Source organism: Podarcis filfolensis, assembly GCF_964270895.1.
Source record: "Podarcis filfolensis genome assembly, chromosome: 4".
NCBI lineage: Eukaryota > Metazoa > Chordata > Lepidosauria > Squamata > Lacertidae > Podarcis > Podarcis filfolensis.
Genome location: NC_139607.1, coordinates 47062853 through 47076163, shown reverse-complemented (window position 1 = coordinate 47076163; position 13311 = coordinate 47062853). Strand labels below are relative to the sequence as shown.

General features: G+C 52.4%; 2 long non-coding RNA genes across 5 annotated transcripts in view; one reads left to right on the top strand and one right to left on the bottom strand.

Annotated features, from left to right (window-relative positions):
• The window catches only part of LOC310762100, a 54556-nt gene extending 49929 nt beyond the window's left edge, over positions 1 to 4627 (bottom strand). Inside the window, exon 1 of one of the 2 annotated variants that reach the window (XR_014547858.1) lies at positions 4408 to 4627. This is a non-coding gene — a long non-coding RNA (uncharacterized lncRNA). The remainder of the gene's footprint in view (positions 1 to 4407) is intronic. The other variant, XR_014547859.1, reaches the window with a different exon arrangement.
• The window catches only part of LOC310762093, a 73470-nt gene that overhangs the window by 55921 nt on the left and 4238 nt on the right, over positions 1 to 13311 (top strand). Inside the window, exon 1 of one of the 3 annotated variants that reach the window (XR_014547851.1) lies at positions 11083 to 12826. The exons of the other annotated variants lie outside the window; for them this stretch is intronic. This is a non-coding gene — a long non-coding RNA (uncharacterized lncRNA). Of the gene's footprint in view, positions 1 to 11082; positions 12827 to 13311 lie in introns of those variants that run through there. 3 annotated transcript variants of the gene reach the window in all.

The window sequence follows — 13311 nt, the reverse complement described above, 5'->3', positions numbered from 1 at the left end:
CCTTCCTCAAATCGCACAGGCCGTTTGGAGTCACACACCGCTGCTAAACATATGTTGAAGGGGAAAAATGAGCAGGGAAGCCTCCGTTTGACGTCCTAATCGTGGGGATAACTAGTCCACTAGAACGGTCCTTCTTGTTTACCACGAAGTAAGGTGTTGGGGTTCCGTCCTTCTTGAGAGCCGCACCCTCTGATCTGGAAGCCTCTGTGCCCAGTCCCGGGTGTGCTTTGCATAGGGAGTAGGGAGAAGATTTGTGGTTAAAGGAGGACGGAATAAAAGCAGCTTTCTCCATGAGCCTGGAGCTAGGCTATGGTTTTATTTGAAGGAGCCCAAGGTAGCACCAAAGAGCCCACCCCCACCCTTCCGTGGCGAACGCACCATCGTCACCGGTCAAACAGGCTTTGCAGGTTTTTTTGACGAAGCACAGCTAAAACCTGAAAAACCTGTCTGCACTGGCACAACGCTCAGACGGGGTGGGAGAGAAACGAGTGCGCACCCGCGAAGAAAGAAGATTCTATCGCCCTGCTTCCAGACCTCAGAAGACTAAAAGGAAGAAAACATCTGTCTCCAGCTCATACGCACCAGATCTGAGCCCAAATATTGAAAACACGTGCTGGCGTTTTTAAGCACTGCTTCAAATTCAGTCCTGAAGGGATCTCGGGTACGTGCTCTCTACCCCCCCCGCCCCCATCAGTAAGATTAATTGGCCTAGGGAAGGCGCTTCCAAACTTCTACTTTACAGCTCCACTTGGTATTTATTTGACATTGCTCATCTGTTACTGCCTCCCAACGATCCACAAGCCATTTAAGTCCGAGAACTTCGACAGATCGCTGCTGGAGTGCAGGAAGAGCCTATGCCGCATTTATTTGGAAGTGTCATTCATTTCAATTTTAAAAAAAGTATTTCCCCCTAATCCTTACATTCCACTGAAATGAATAAGAGTTACTTCCACACAAAAGGGTTTGCCACCCGAGGCTTCTGGAGTCTTAGGTTTCAGGACTTTCATCTAGCAGAGCGGTGGATCGGGCTTCCCAGTGAATGCGTTTCGGCTGCAAGAGTGCCAGCAAGAACTTGCGATTTAATTAGCACGTGGTGGAAGTCCTTTAACCCTCCTGGGTTAGGAAGTCAAACCAAACGCCGCTGGAGAAAGAAATCAACACCTTCGGCCAAACCACGGGCCCGCGTAGGTAGGTACTGCGGCCTTGGGGGACCCCTGCGCCCGCTTTCTAAATAGTCAGAATTGGCTCTCCCGCTCCTCCTCCTCCTCCCCATCGGCCCCACTGTAATCCGATTAGCCCCAGTGCATTTAAAGAGGAAAGTGCCTGGTGCCTGCTTGCCTTTAGAAAAGCAGACAAAGGTCTAGAAGGCAAGGCCTCGGGACCGACCGCAGGAGGCTGATGTCTGTTAATATTCAATCCGGAGCGAGATAACAGGTACAAGAAAGACGCTTCTCCGCATTCCCACTGTCAAATCACCATGCAAACCTGAATTCGCTCCTCAAATTTGACCACGATCAAGCAAACGTAAAGAGAAAACAAAAAAACAAATGAGAATATGAAGGACAAACGTTATTTCTCTCGAGACAAGACGGAATTCCCGCGTCATCCCAAGAGTTTAATGCACAGAACCCCCTTTGCAAACTGCTAGGAATCAGATAACTACTTCAAAATAACAATAGGAAATACGATATTTCCTGGTCCGCCTTTCTTCTTGCCAAACAACGTACTTGAGGACCACAGCCCCTGAGGCTTCTCGAGATAATTTCTGTTTGGAAATCAGGCTAAAATTACATTTGCATTCTGAGCGGGTGGCGGGATTCGACTAACACGGTTCTCATTACGTGTGTCTGGAGGTGAAAGAGCAACTGCGTTTGCGACCCGGGTGCCTTGGCAGCAAAAATCAATCGTCTCGAAATGAAGAAGCATAGAGCTCCTGAAAGCCTCCTGCCCCATTTCTTCAGCACAAATGGAAGACTTGCTCCACTCACTGCTAAATGTTAACATGCTGGCGGACGTCACTCATGCGCCTCTCGAGCGCATCTGATCAGAGGTCAGAATTTTCCTGACCTTGTCAGTCGCAAACAACCAAATCTGGCCCCTTCCACTTTTGTACGCACATTCACAACGATGGATACTCCATTTAACTGGCAATCAGACCAAGCAGCAAAAACAATTAAGAAATCAGTTTGCCTTTAGAGACGATGGGCACTTGCCTGGAACAAAACTGCACCACCGGCTTGGATCCAAAACACACTACCTAGAAGTACGTAAATCTCACTGAAATCAGTGTATGCAAACGGCGCCCCCCCCCCAGTTACTATAGACATTCTTGCTACGATTTATCGATTTCTAATTAACTGGGATGTGGTTCTGGGTGGCAGTCTTTTCCTAATTTTGCATTTTCTATCCCAAAAGGAAAATATTTGCTCCTCTTTAAAACAGACCGCTACGAAGCGCTGGCAGACAAGGCAAAGCTCTGGCAACGTTTAATTTACACACACACAAACCAGCAGATTTACAATCTCATGTATTATGTTTATGCGACAATTTGGAGGGAGTGGGGTGGGGAGCGAGTCGGATCTCACCGCTGACTTGTCCGCATATTTGGGGCTGGTAAAGAGAGAGCACGCGAGGCCTTTTCGCCTCTTTAAGCAGCATCCCAGTACCACGACGTGCAATTATCAGGCCCTTAAAATAGGCGACCGCCACGCTGAATTTCATTTGCAGTCTTCACAAAAACAAAACAAAAAATTTTCTTAGCACTTTAGGGCAAATCTGACTGCGTTGCGTGTACACGGGGGGCGGGGGATTTCTGGGGTTTGAGCAGCAGGGCGAGGGGGGAGGTAGTTTGGAACCGATTCAAAGGGCTGCTCGTTCGTTCTCCCTTTTGTGACCGAATTTCCAGGCAGTTAAACTTCTCCGACGGCTGTGACATCTGTAGTGCGCCGTTGGCGCATCAACTCTTTTCTTTTCCCTTCCAGCAGCCCAACCCGCTTCCATCCATCAGCAAAGGTGATGGGTGGGGAGGAAGTGAACAACATCAAACAACCGAAAGGGGGAAGAGGGGGAGAGGGGAGCACGATGGAGAGAGGGCTGGGGGGTGGGAGGCACAGACGCATAAAAGCTGGCAGGCAGAGAGAGCCAGAGCCACTTGGGCCCACGGCAGCCTCTAGCCCACAACTCCGCTAAGCAGGGAAGAACCCCTGGATTGAAGCCCACACCAAGATACGCGGGGGGGGGGGGGGAAGGCTTCGATGCGAAGCTAAAATGCTGCCATGACCGGAAGAGTGTGTGGTGGCTTTTGCCTCCCCCGTCCCGTTAATGGGAAGCGGTAGGGGTGGACCTGATGGAGAGGGCACTTTATCGACGGCCTGTTCCCAGATCCAATCTGACGCATTATTCCATGCGCTCGCAGCAGCTTGAAGCCCAAATCCGCAAGGCTTTGATTCCTGCTCGGGTCTCTCTCTCTCTCTGTTTGTGTGTGTCTCTGAAACTCAGCCAAAACTCTCTGGCGAGGTTTCCTTCCTGCTCCCGGGGAGTCTCGAGCAGCCCCCACCCCACCCGCTCCGAGCTCTTTGGCCTCCCCGCCCTGGTGGCTCGGGGGGGGGGGGGGGCGGAGGGGGAGAGGAAACGGAGGAGGGCGGAGAGCGGAGACGGAGGGAGGGAGGCCGCGGCGGAACTTTTCCTTTCTCGCTTCTCGGGCTTTGTCCACCGGCTCCCCCTGCTCCCCTCCCCCACGCGTCAAGCTGCTTGACATTAAAAGCGGGCTGGGGGAGGGGGAAGAGAAGGAAAGTTAACAAGCCAAATGGAGCGGGGAACAAGGACACTGAGCCAGGGAGAAAAGGCAGAAGAGAGAAGACCCACTAGTGTCCGGCTGCAAAAATAAAAAAAAATGAGGGAAAGCCTTTTAAAACGGCCCGGCGAGGCGGCTGGGAAGGAAGTGGCAGCCGAGAGGGAAGGAGGCTGCTGGAGGGGGAGGGAAGACGAGGCAGCGCCATCTTTTCGTGTCACGCAGCAGGACCAGAGACTGACTGCCTCACTCGGCGGCGGCGGCGGCTGTGTCTGCCTCGCTCGCTCTGCAAAGCGCGCCCTTAGGCAGGCCGAGAGGTGGAAGCTCAGGGCCGCGCAAGGCATAGAGCAGGCGGCAGCCGCCACCGACGCTCCGCCAGCCTCCCGCGCTGGCCTCCCGCTCCCAGCCGTGGCTGGTGCGGAGCTGCGCAGCGAGCCCGCTTCTTCAGAGCAGCTCTCTTCGCCCTCGTCGGCTGGGCGAGCGAGCGCTGCGGCGAGAAGAGCGGGAGGCCCGCGCCGGGCCTAGAGGCAGCGCTGTCTCCAGACGCCGTGGCTGGGTTTCCCCTCTCCCACCCCCGCGCTGCCGAGACTGCCGGCTGGCCCCCTTTCGGTTCTCACCGTGGGCGGCGGAGGCCCCTGGCCTCAGGAGAGGAGCGAGGCGACGCGCCAGGGAGGGCAGCCAAGCGGCAACTTCCCGCTTTGGAGAGGCCTGTCTTCGCGCCCTCCTCCCCCCCCCCCCCGGCTTAGCCTGGCCGTCGGCAAGGGGTCTCCTCGCTCCCCGCGGCGAAGGCCTCGGAAGCCCTGCCAGGCCCGCGCCCGCCCGGGTGGCGTTTCCCAAGTGCTCCTCCCTAGCCCTCCCCCGCCAGCCAGCCAGCCAGCCCTGGGGCGGCTGAGGTGGCTGCCGCCGGGCTTTGTTCCTCGCGCCTCTTCCCGCCCTCGGGGCAGGCTTCGCTGTACCGCGAGCTCTGGGGCCTGCGCCAAGGAGGACTCGGCGAGAGCCGCCGCGTTCCCCGCAGGAAAACATCAGTTCGCTTGTCCCGCCGCCCCGGGACGTGGCCAAACCGCTTCGCGGAGGGTATCGCCACCGCAGCTGGCCTCCCAGCGCTTTCGCTTCGCTCTCTTCCCTGCCCCCAGCCAGCCAGCCGCTTCAGCTCAGCGCCGTTTAAACCGGGAAAAGGGTCTCTTTCATTGTGCTCGGCAGAATCACCTGCCTGCTTTGCGAGCAGAGCTTGCCGAATGGCGTTTCGCACAACAGCGGCCGTGTAGCCGCGGCTCGGGCTCTGCCCTCGCTTTGGCACCGACAAGCTCCCCAGGGCCTCCAGCGCGCTGCGGAGCACGAGGGATAGGCAGGGAGCCCGTTGGCATCCAGAGCAAGCGTAGCTCTCCCGGCGGCGCCCGGGAAAACCTCGCAGCCTCGCTCGCTCAATCTGGCCGCGCTGGCGAACGAGCACAAGCAAATACGTCGCTGCTGCCTCTCAGACCTGCTGATGCGGGGGGAGGGGAGGGAGGGAGGGAGCGGGAGCAGCGCCTGGCGAAGGGGGATTTGATGGGTGGTTGGCTGCGCTTCGGGAGGGGAGGGAGGTTGGCTGTGCCTGGTAATGAGGGATTTGAGGGAGAGGGAAGGGCGTGTTAGCTTCGCCTGAGAAGGGGAGGGCCCCCTGCTATTAGGGGTGGGAAAGCGGGGGCGGTTGCGCCCGAGGTTTGGGGTTTTTTGTGTGTTTTTTTTAATTGGAGGGGGTTGCGGAGGGGGTAAGGCGTGCCTTCTGTTTCTAATAAAGGAAGCGACTTTTCTCGAAGGAAGAACGAAGGTGCTCCGGGGGGGGGGGGCTGGTTAGGATGATGGAGGTGTTGGATGCCTTGCTAGGGAGCGGTGTGTGTTTGTATGGTCTTAGAAATGAATAGATTGGTTATACCTATGGGGAGAGAATGGGGGAAGGGAAGAGGATTTGAGTGTGGGGGTTTTGTGTTTTGTTTTTTTGCGGGGGGGGGGGAGCCACGGATTTCAAACCTTTGCCCCAGGGAAGCGGGGGATTTGCTACTAGTAGTTTGGCTGCCCCTGGTGAGAAAGGGATTAATAGTTTGCAGATTCGGGCTGGCTGCCTCCCCCGAGGGGAGATTTCAAGGGAGACGTTGGCTGCCCCCCTCCCCCGCGATCGAGGGTGTGCTGTGGGTTACTAACTCCCTGCACCAGGGAGGAGAGGCTGGCAGGGGCTCCGTGTGCCTTGCTGGCCGGCCCCAGTGTGGAAGCAGGGGCAGCCACCGGCGTCGGGAGGGCTTGGCGGTGGCTTTGCCAGAGGGGAATCGATGGGGCGAGGAGGGCGGGTAGAGAGGTGTCGGGCTGCGCCTCGCCAGTTGGGATTTGAGAGGGGCGGTAGGAGACGCGCCTCCTGTTTCTAATAAAGGAATCGGCTTTTATTGAAGGATAAACGCAGGCAACTAAAGTCGTGTGGGCTGCAGCCGCCGAACTTCGTTAGTTGCTAATCTGGCTGCCAAGATGAAAACCTTTCGCGAACGTTTGAAAGACGGCAGGAGCATTGACACACGCGGCGGCGGCGGCAGAAACGCACACTGCTCCCCGCCAGCTCCCCAGCCCCTACCGTGCCCTTCCTAGGAGGAGGGGGTTGCTGGTGGTGATGGGGAAACAGGAGGCGTAGCCCCTCCTAACGGTTCCGGCTTTGGGGGATTGCCAAGTTTTCTTTGACTTAGGGGAACTCTGGGGATGACTAATCGCACGCCAAGCTGGGGTTTACAAGGGTTTTCTTTTCTCGTCACCCGCAGTTGCTGATCCCGCTCGCTCCAAGAAAGGAACTGCGACAGGCGGCTTCTGAGAAGGCCGAACAGCCAGGAGCCCGAGTCTGGGCCGCGGGGAAATTCCCTCGCCAACCCCGGAGAGAAAGGTGCAGCTCAAGGCCAGAGCCTGGAGATCGGGGGAGGGGGGTGAGCGGCTCTCTTCCGGCGCGGAGCTGCTCAGGCGAAAGCTGCCAGCCTGTTCGGACGCCCTTTACCCGGGCGCAAAGTCTTGCTCATTGCTCTGCAGTACCCTCTCTCCTGCGCACTTTCACTTCGGAAGTTTTTAAGGGCTGCAGCCTAAAGAGGGAGGCTCTGGAATTGCTGCCTCCTCGCAAACTCCTGCTCATTTTAATAGGGTTTACTTTCACCGCCAGCCAGCGGCTTGGCTGTGCCGCAGCAAAAGCCCTCAGGCAGCAGGGCTAACACATGCGGTGCCATCCTACGCCTGTTTACAGGGAAGTCGATTCCCGCTGTACTCCGGGGGGCGGGGGAGGGCTTATTCAGCAGCGATCTTAGGATTGCAGTCCTCGATGCGGGAACACGGTCAAAGAAGATGATAGCTGAATCGATGTGCGTCCATACTACGTTGCAATCCCTAATCACACTTACTTGGAAGGAAGCCTCGCTGGTCTACCTACCGATCAGAGGTGTTTGAAACACCAGTGTTATACACTAAGGCTTAGATCTCATGTACACTGATGCGGACTTCATCCTCATTTAGTTTCTCAACACAGAGTAGGCATGGCTGGATGTCTCATGAAAACGTAATTGACATTTCCTTCCGAGTTATGTTCAGGGCCAGCACTACCATTAGGAAGAATGGGGCAGTGGCCTCAGGCAGCAGATGCTAGAGGGTGGGCAGGGAGTGGGTGGTAGGTGTTGGGGAATAGATGCAAGTGTTGTTGTCGGTTACAGATGTGTGTGTGTCATGGAAGGTTTTCCTTCAGGTGTGGTGGATGCTATCTGTTCCCAGTGTTGAAGCAAGATCTGATTTCCAGTTTGGCTTTCTTCTTTCTACATGTGGAATGGGGAGGGATGCCATCTTGACCTTTCCTCAGGCAGCAGAATGCCTTTCTGAGCATGTTTATGAACACATATTTATCTAGAATTATTTTGCCTCCTGTTTAGTCTCATTGACATCAGTGGAACCTGTTTTGAAGCACAGTAATGATTTTAGGTTCTGAATGCCAGAGTTTGACACTTCAGGGCCCCTCCACTCCACATTGGAGCTAAGGACAAATATTCAATTGACTTTAATGTCTTCAGAGACTACCTGGCCTGCTTTATTAATTGTTATAACTGTAATCCTCCAGATTCTGATCTGGAGTAAGCACTTTGTACCTGATTCCTGCTACCTCAACATTAAGGAATACTGTGGAAATCAGCTGAATTATATGGAATTTATAAAATCTGCTATTATTCCTGCACATGGGGCAGTGCTTTCAAAATAATATTTTTATCACAGCCCTGTCCTTGAGAGGAAGCTTAGCTGCAGTAAAAATGAGTTGCTAAAAACAACTGGAGTGGTGGTTGTGTGAGGTCTGAAGGCTCATTCCATTCACTTAAGGTGTACCTCACTGCCTCCTTTGAAAAGCATTGTCTTTGAGGGGGTGTCAGGAAACCATTTGTAACATAGGAAGTTGCCTTATGCAGAGTCAGACCATTGGTCCATCTAGCTCAGTACTGCCTACACTGACTGGCAATTTCATAGCAGGGTCTCCTCCAGCCTTACCTGGAGATGAAGTGATGGGTGGAACCAGGGATCTTCTGCATGGAAAAAAAGATGCTCTACAACCAAGCTATGGCTCTTCCTGTATGCTTGATCTGTGTTGTTGGTTTCACGTTGGAAAGTATTGGAATTATGACTCCACAGTCAACAGTGATACCCTCAGGTGTGACAGTGAGATCAATGTGAATATTGGCTTCCATCCACCTCATTTCACTAGCAAGTTTGCTTGGGCTACATTTTTTTATGTGTGGAGCACTGTGGCCTTTACATCCACTTTTTAAAGCAAGTGACACATACCTATGCTTTTATCCTGGTTGCCCATTTGAGTACAATCACTGGAGTTTGAAACAAATGGGCTTTACTTCAAAGTATTGCATCTAGGTTCAGCTTGGTAAGAGGTCTGCGGACAACCTCCAAGCTTGGCTTTTCATGGTCCTGCTTCCTTAGTCCTTTATCCTTCTGAGGAGGGTTTTAGGTAACCACAATTGCAGAGGAATTCTGATTTGCGCGTCTGGTTCTTTGTTGGTACTGGGAAGGAAGCTGCCTTTGCCTTACCTCACTACTCTAGTTCAGATGAGGAGAGCAGAGGGAAAGCTGGACCAGCCAGCCCAATATGTTTTGCTACAGAAAATGTGCCCCCAACCTCCTCCTCTGCCACCCGTGCTGCCTCTACCTGAGGTGACTGGAGGCAGCCTGGAGAAGCCCAGTGTGCTGAAGAAGGTGGGGGAGGGGAAAAAAGAGGCCAGAGAAGGTGTAAGGAGAAGGTAGGTGACAATGCACAGGAAGCAGGAAGCAGTACGTTCCTTGGGGGGCCTGAATCTGCTGCCCCCTCCCAGCTGTTCCCATCCTGCTGTCTGCAGTGACTGCCTTGCCAAGCCTCCTGAGTTGGGCTGGCCCTGAGGGAAGACGCTACTGGGCCTCAGCATACCTAAGGTCCCAGGTGCCTGAGGAAAGGTGTTTCCTTTATAATGGCTTCTGAGACCTCAGTTCTGCTGTAAGCAGTCCCCACATGCTGACACTCCTACAGGACCCTTGCGGACAAATAATTACCTACACAGTTTCTACAAAGTGATCAAGCCACCAGCCCCTTCCCCTACTTTCTGCACAGCTGTTCTGGAAATTGGCTATTGTGTCTCTGTGTTTCAGAGATCCAGAGGCTAGATTAACAAATCCTTGTAATTTCATTACTCCCTAATGTGGCCAGTTATGGCCTGGAATAGCGGAAATGGGTACGTTTTGGCTTGGCCAGGATTAATCAGGCAGAAGGAGTTTGAAATTTTAGATCGTGTTTCTTGTGGTTTTAAGGAGTGTGCTTGTAAGCAGATGTTTTTCCATGGCTAGCCAGTGTGCTTGATTCATAGCCAAACTCACAACCTAGTTAAGAAGGGTGCAGCTGAGGTTGTGTCCATGTGGCTCTATTGAATTTCCATGGGATTCTTTGTTAACCTGTCTGTGTATTGGGCTGTTTTTAGACTGGGGAAGGAAGCAAAAAAATTCCTCTCCGTAACAAAATATATTTTGGTTCAGTCCCATGTTGATTTTTCTTTAAGTCCTTCCCTTTGCAGGGAGTTGGACTAGATGACTCTCACGGTCCCTTCTATCACTGTAGGCCAGATTGTAGCCAGTGACTACCTAAACTGTTTCATCTGCATCCCTAGACCTGTAAGGTTCTGAAAAGAATGTCCATGTTTTGTATCTAGAAATAATGGCATTCACACATGACACATTCCTTACTTTAGAAAGTTCCCAAGGACATTTTGCTAATAGGCGATTACACTGGTGTTGCCTCTCTAACTTCAAAACACACACAAAGAAGCCAGGAAGTGTCTTTGTTAGAAGCCTTCAAAATAATCAGTGGTTTTATTTTAACTAGCACACTATTTAAAACACTTTAAAAAAAGGAAAGAAATGAAGGCTTTATCCACTTCACACAATTTCTCCGGCCCAGCTCTAACAATCCGCATTGTCATTTCCTTCGTGCTCAGGCAGGCCAGAAAATTTGCTGTTGCTGCGTGAGCTCCTCAGCATGAACGGAAAATCCAGCTTGGCCACAAGGACTGTTCAGCGCTACGCTCTCTCTCTCTCTCTCTGGTGTTCTGGCCTGCTTGCTGCTGCGGCTGCGGCTGCCGCCACCGCCTTTAGTTCTCAATAAAAAGGAGCCCAGATACAACCACCATGGTGGCTCCAGAGAACCAGCTGCACACAAGGGCAGCCCAGGAAAAGAAATGGCTTCCTCCTCCCCTCCTTTTCAAGCAGAAGGTGGCAGAGAATGATTCATCGCCTGCATCCAATAATTAAAACAAAAGCCAGTGTCGGCAGAAAGAAACCCTCTCTGGAAACTAACAGCATTTCCCATTCCCGGGAGTTGAGAATGCAATTTGGTAGAGGGATCACGATGGCTGGTTTCCGGGCCTAATTTTCACAGTGAGGTGATAAACCTGTGCCTGGCTGTGTCACCTCAGAAAGCAGATAGCGGTCAAATGCTCCTTCACAGAACATGCATGCACACAAATCCTGCACCCAGAAGACTAGCATGCCATAGAGAAGGATTCTAGCCTATGTTTCTACCTAGTGTGCTAGTTTTCTAGGTGCACAGAATATGCTTCCATGGTGGAGCATTTTGTATTTTCCAGAGTGAAGTGGCACAGCCCAGAAAGACATTTTACCATCACAGTGAGAACTAGGCTCTAGTCCTGAGGGGGGTGAGGGTTGTCTCTCTCTCCAGCCGACTGCACATTTATGAGTTTGGCCACAGCTCCTATATTAGTGCCTCTTCCCAATCTCTAAGGGTATTTATGATTGAAGGTTTTTGTACTCCAGCCTGTGCTTAAAGTAGTGCTAACTACGGTCAGTCTTGGATAATGCCAAAAATACACTTGGCACGAGTTCAGGGTCACCCCATATGTTATTGTGGTGAAGGGCCACAGCAGACATTGAGAGCAGGGTAAAAGTGACCACTGGTTCAAAATGAGTCCCGTCCATTGTGCTGGCAAATGCTCCTACCTTCCTTGAGATCCCTCGCATGTCAGTGAAGGTTCAGATACTAAATACGTGCTGCCCTGTGATTCAAATAAATTTCCTATACTTTCCATAGCCCTGCTTCATAAAGTTCACACAATAAGGCATTTAGAAAGTAATCACTTTGAAGTTGGAAGCATTGTGAAAACCAACCAACCAACCAACCAACCAAACAAACAAACAAACAAACAAAGCTAATGGATCATGGGCTGCCTTGCACGTCTGGAAATATATTTCTTGAAGGAGCCCTGTCTGTGCACAAATTGAGGGATATATATAGAATCGTAGAGTTGGAAGGGACCACAGACTCATCTGGTCCAGCCCCCTGCAATGCAGGAATCTTTTGCCCAATATGGAGCTTAACCCATGACCCTGAGATTAAGAGTCTTCTGCTCTACGGACTGAGATGTAAATCTCATGGAACTCCCCAGGACTTATTTTCCAACTCAACATGCACAGAATTGATTGGGCTGGTCTGAGTAGGAGTTGCTTCCAAGTAATGACTGTTAGGATGGTTCTGCAGTCTAATGCTGGAGGGGAAGCCGAAAGTGATTTCAGCTAGATGTTGTGAGTCAGAGGTTACTTGATGTGGAGATAAAGGCTGCAGTCCTACTCATTAGGGCTGAAGAACTTCCCATCCTGCAGATCTAGTGACACTTCCAGCTCCCATCAAACCTAGCCAGCATGGCCAGTGGTCAGGGAGGGTGGAAGCTGTAGTCCAACAACAAGTGGAAGAGGAGGTTCCTCAACCCTGCGATACACACTTCCCTGAGAGCAAGACCCATCCAGCTTAACAGGACTTCTACTTAATACTTATGAACCCAAGGAAAGCTAATCTAGTCAACTATCCTGTTCTCACAGTGACAGTGGTGGTTGTGGGACCTGTGACATTCCAAGTGTTTTGCACTACAGCTCCCATCATCCCTAACCCTCGGCTGTGCTGGTTGGAACTGGTGAAATCCAGTAGTAATAGCTGGGGGGCACAGATCAGCCATCCTTGCTGTTCGGCATCTTGGCCTCTTGCTTTTGTTTTAAGGGGGGTGGGGAGATGTTTTTGTTGTTTGTTTCTGCAGGAACTGAGCCTTTTGCTGAGAGGCAAAGGTCGAGACGTGTGAGGAGGTGATCCTTTTGCGCTCTCCTTGTTTATCTTCTCCGCCTCCTCCACCCCACCCCACGGCACAGCAGGGCCCTGCGTCGCAGCTGCATGTGACTGCGAGAAGAACTGGACAGGGTTGAAGACAGTAGCCCTTTCACAGACTGTCACCAGCGCTCCGTGATTGGCTGTCAGAGCAGCGCGAGGCTTGTCCTACACTCGCCCCCCTTCCGAGCCGCCCTGCAAGGCATGTCACTGCCTTCCCTTTCCCGGCTGCACCCCAGAAGTGACAGACAGGCGGAGGCCGAGGTGTGCGCTCTGCTGGGAAGAGCTGCTCTTGGCGAGTCCCCTTGGAAACACTCCCAGGATTTCCAGCCCCAGCATGCAAGACAATCAAAATGGCCGAGGTAGTAAACAGCCACAAGTGGCTGCCGTTCAGCCCTCGATCAACGGTGTGCTGCTGCTGCTGCTGTTGTTGTTGTTATGATGGTGCTGCTGCTGTTGGTGTTTCAAAAGCGGGCTTAAATTGAGCCTCCTTCCTACAGGAAGGCCATCTAAAGCCTTCCCAGTTAACAAAAGTGTTTCCTGTGTCGCTACCTCAAGAGTAGGAAACCTAAGATCCCCGATAGTTCTTCTGGCACACCAGGCAGGTTGGGCTGCATTGCCTGAGGCGGAGAACCAGTTTCTGCAATGCAAGGAAATCTTCCTCAGGTAGATCTGCCTGAAGAAAAATCCCGTGTAGTTGAAAGGCTCTGCTCTTTCAATAAAATATATGCCTCGAAGCATCCGATACTGTATCTTTGTGGGAGAGCCACCTTATCGGAGGGAAGGATGAGGATGAGCTGTTTGGAAATGGCTCTCTCCTTTGCTTTGGCCTCCTGGCACGACCAAT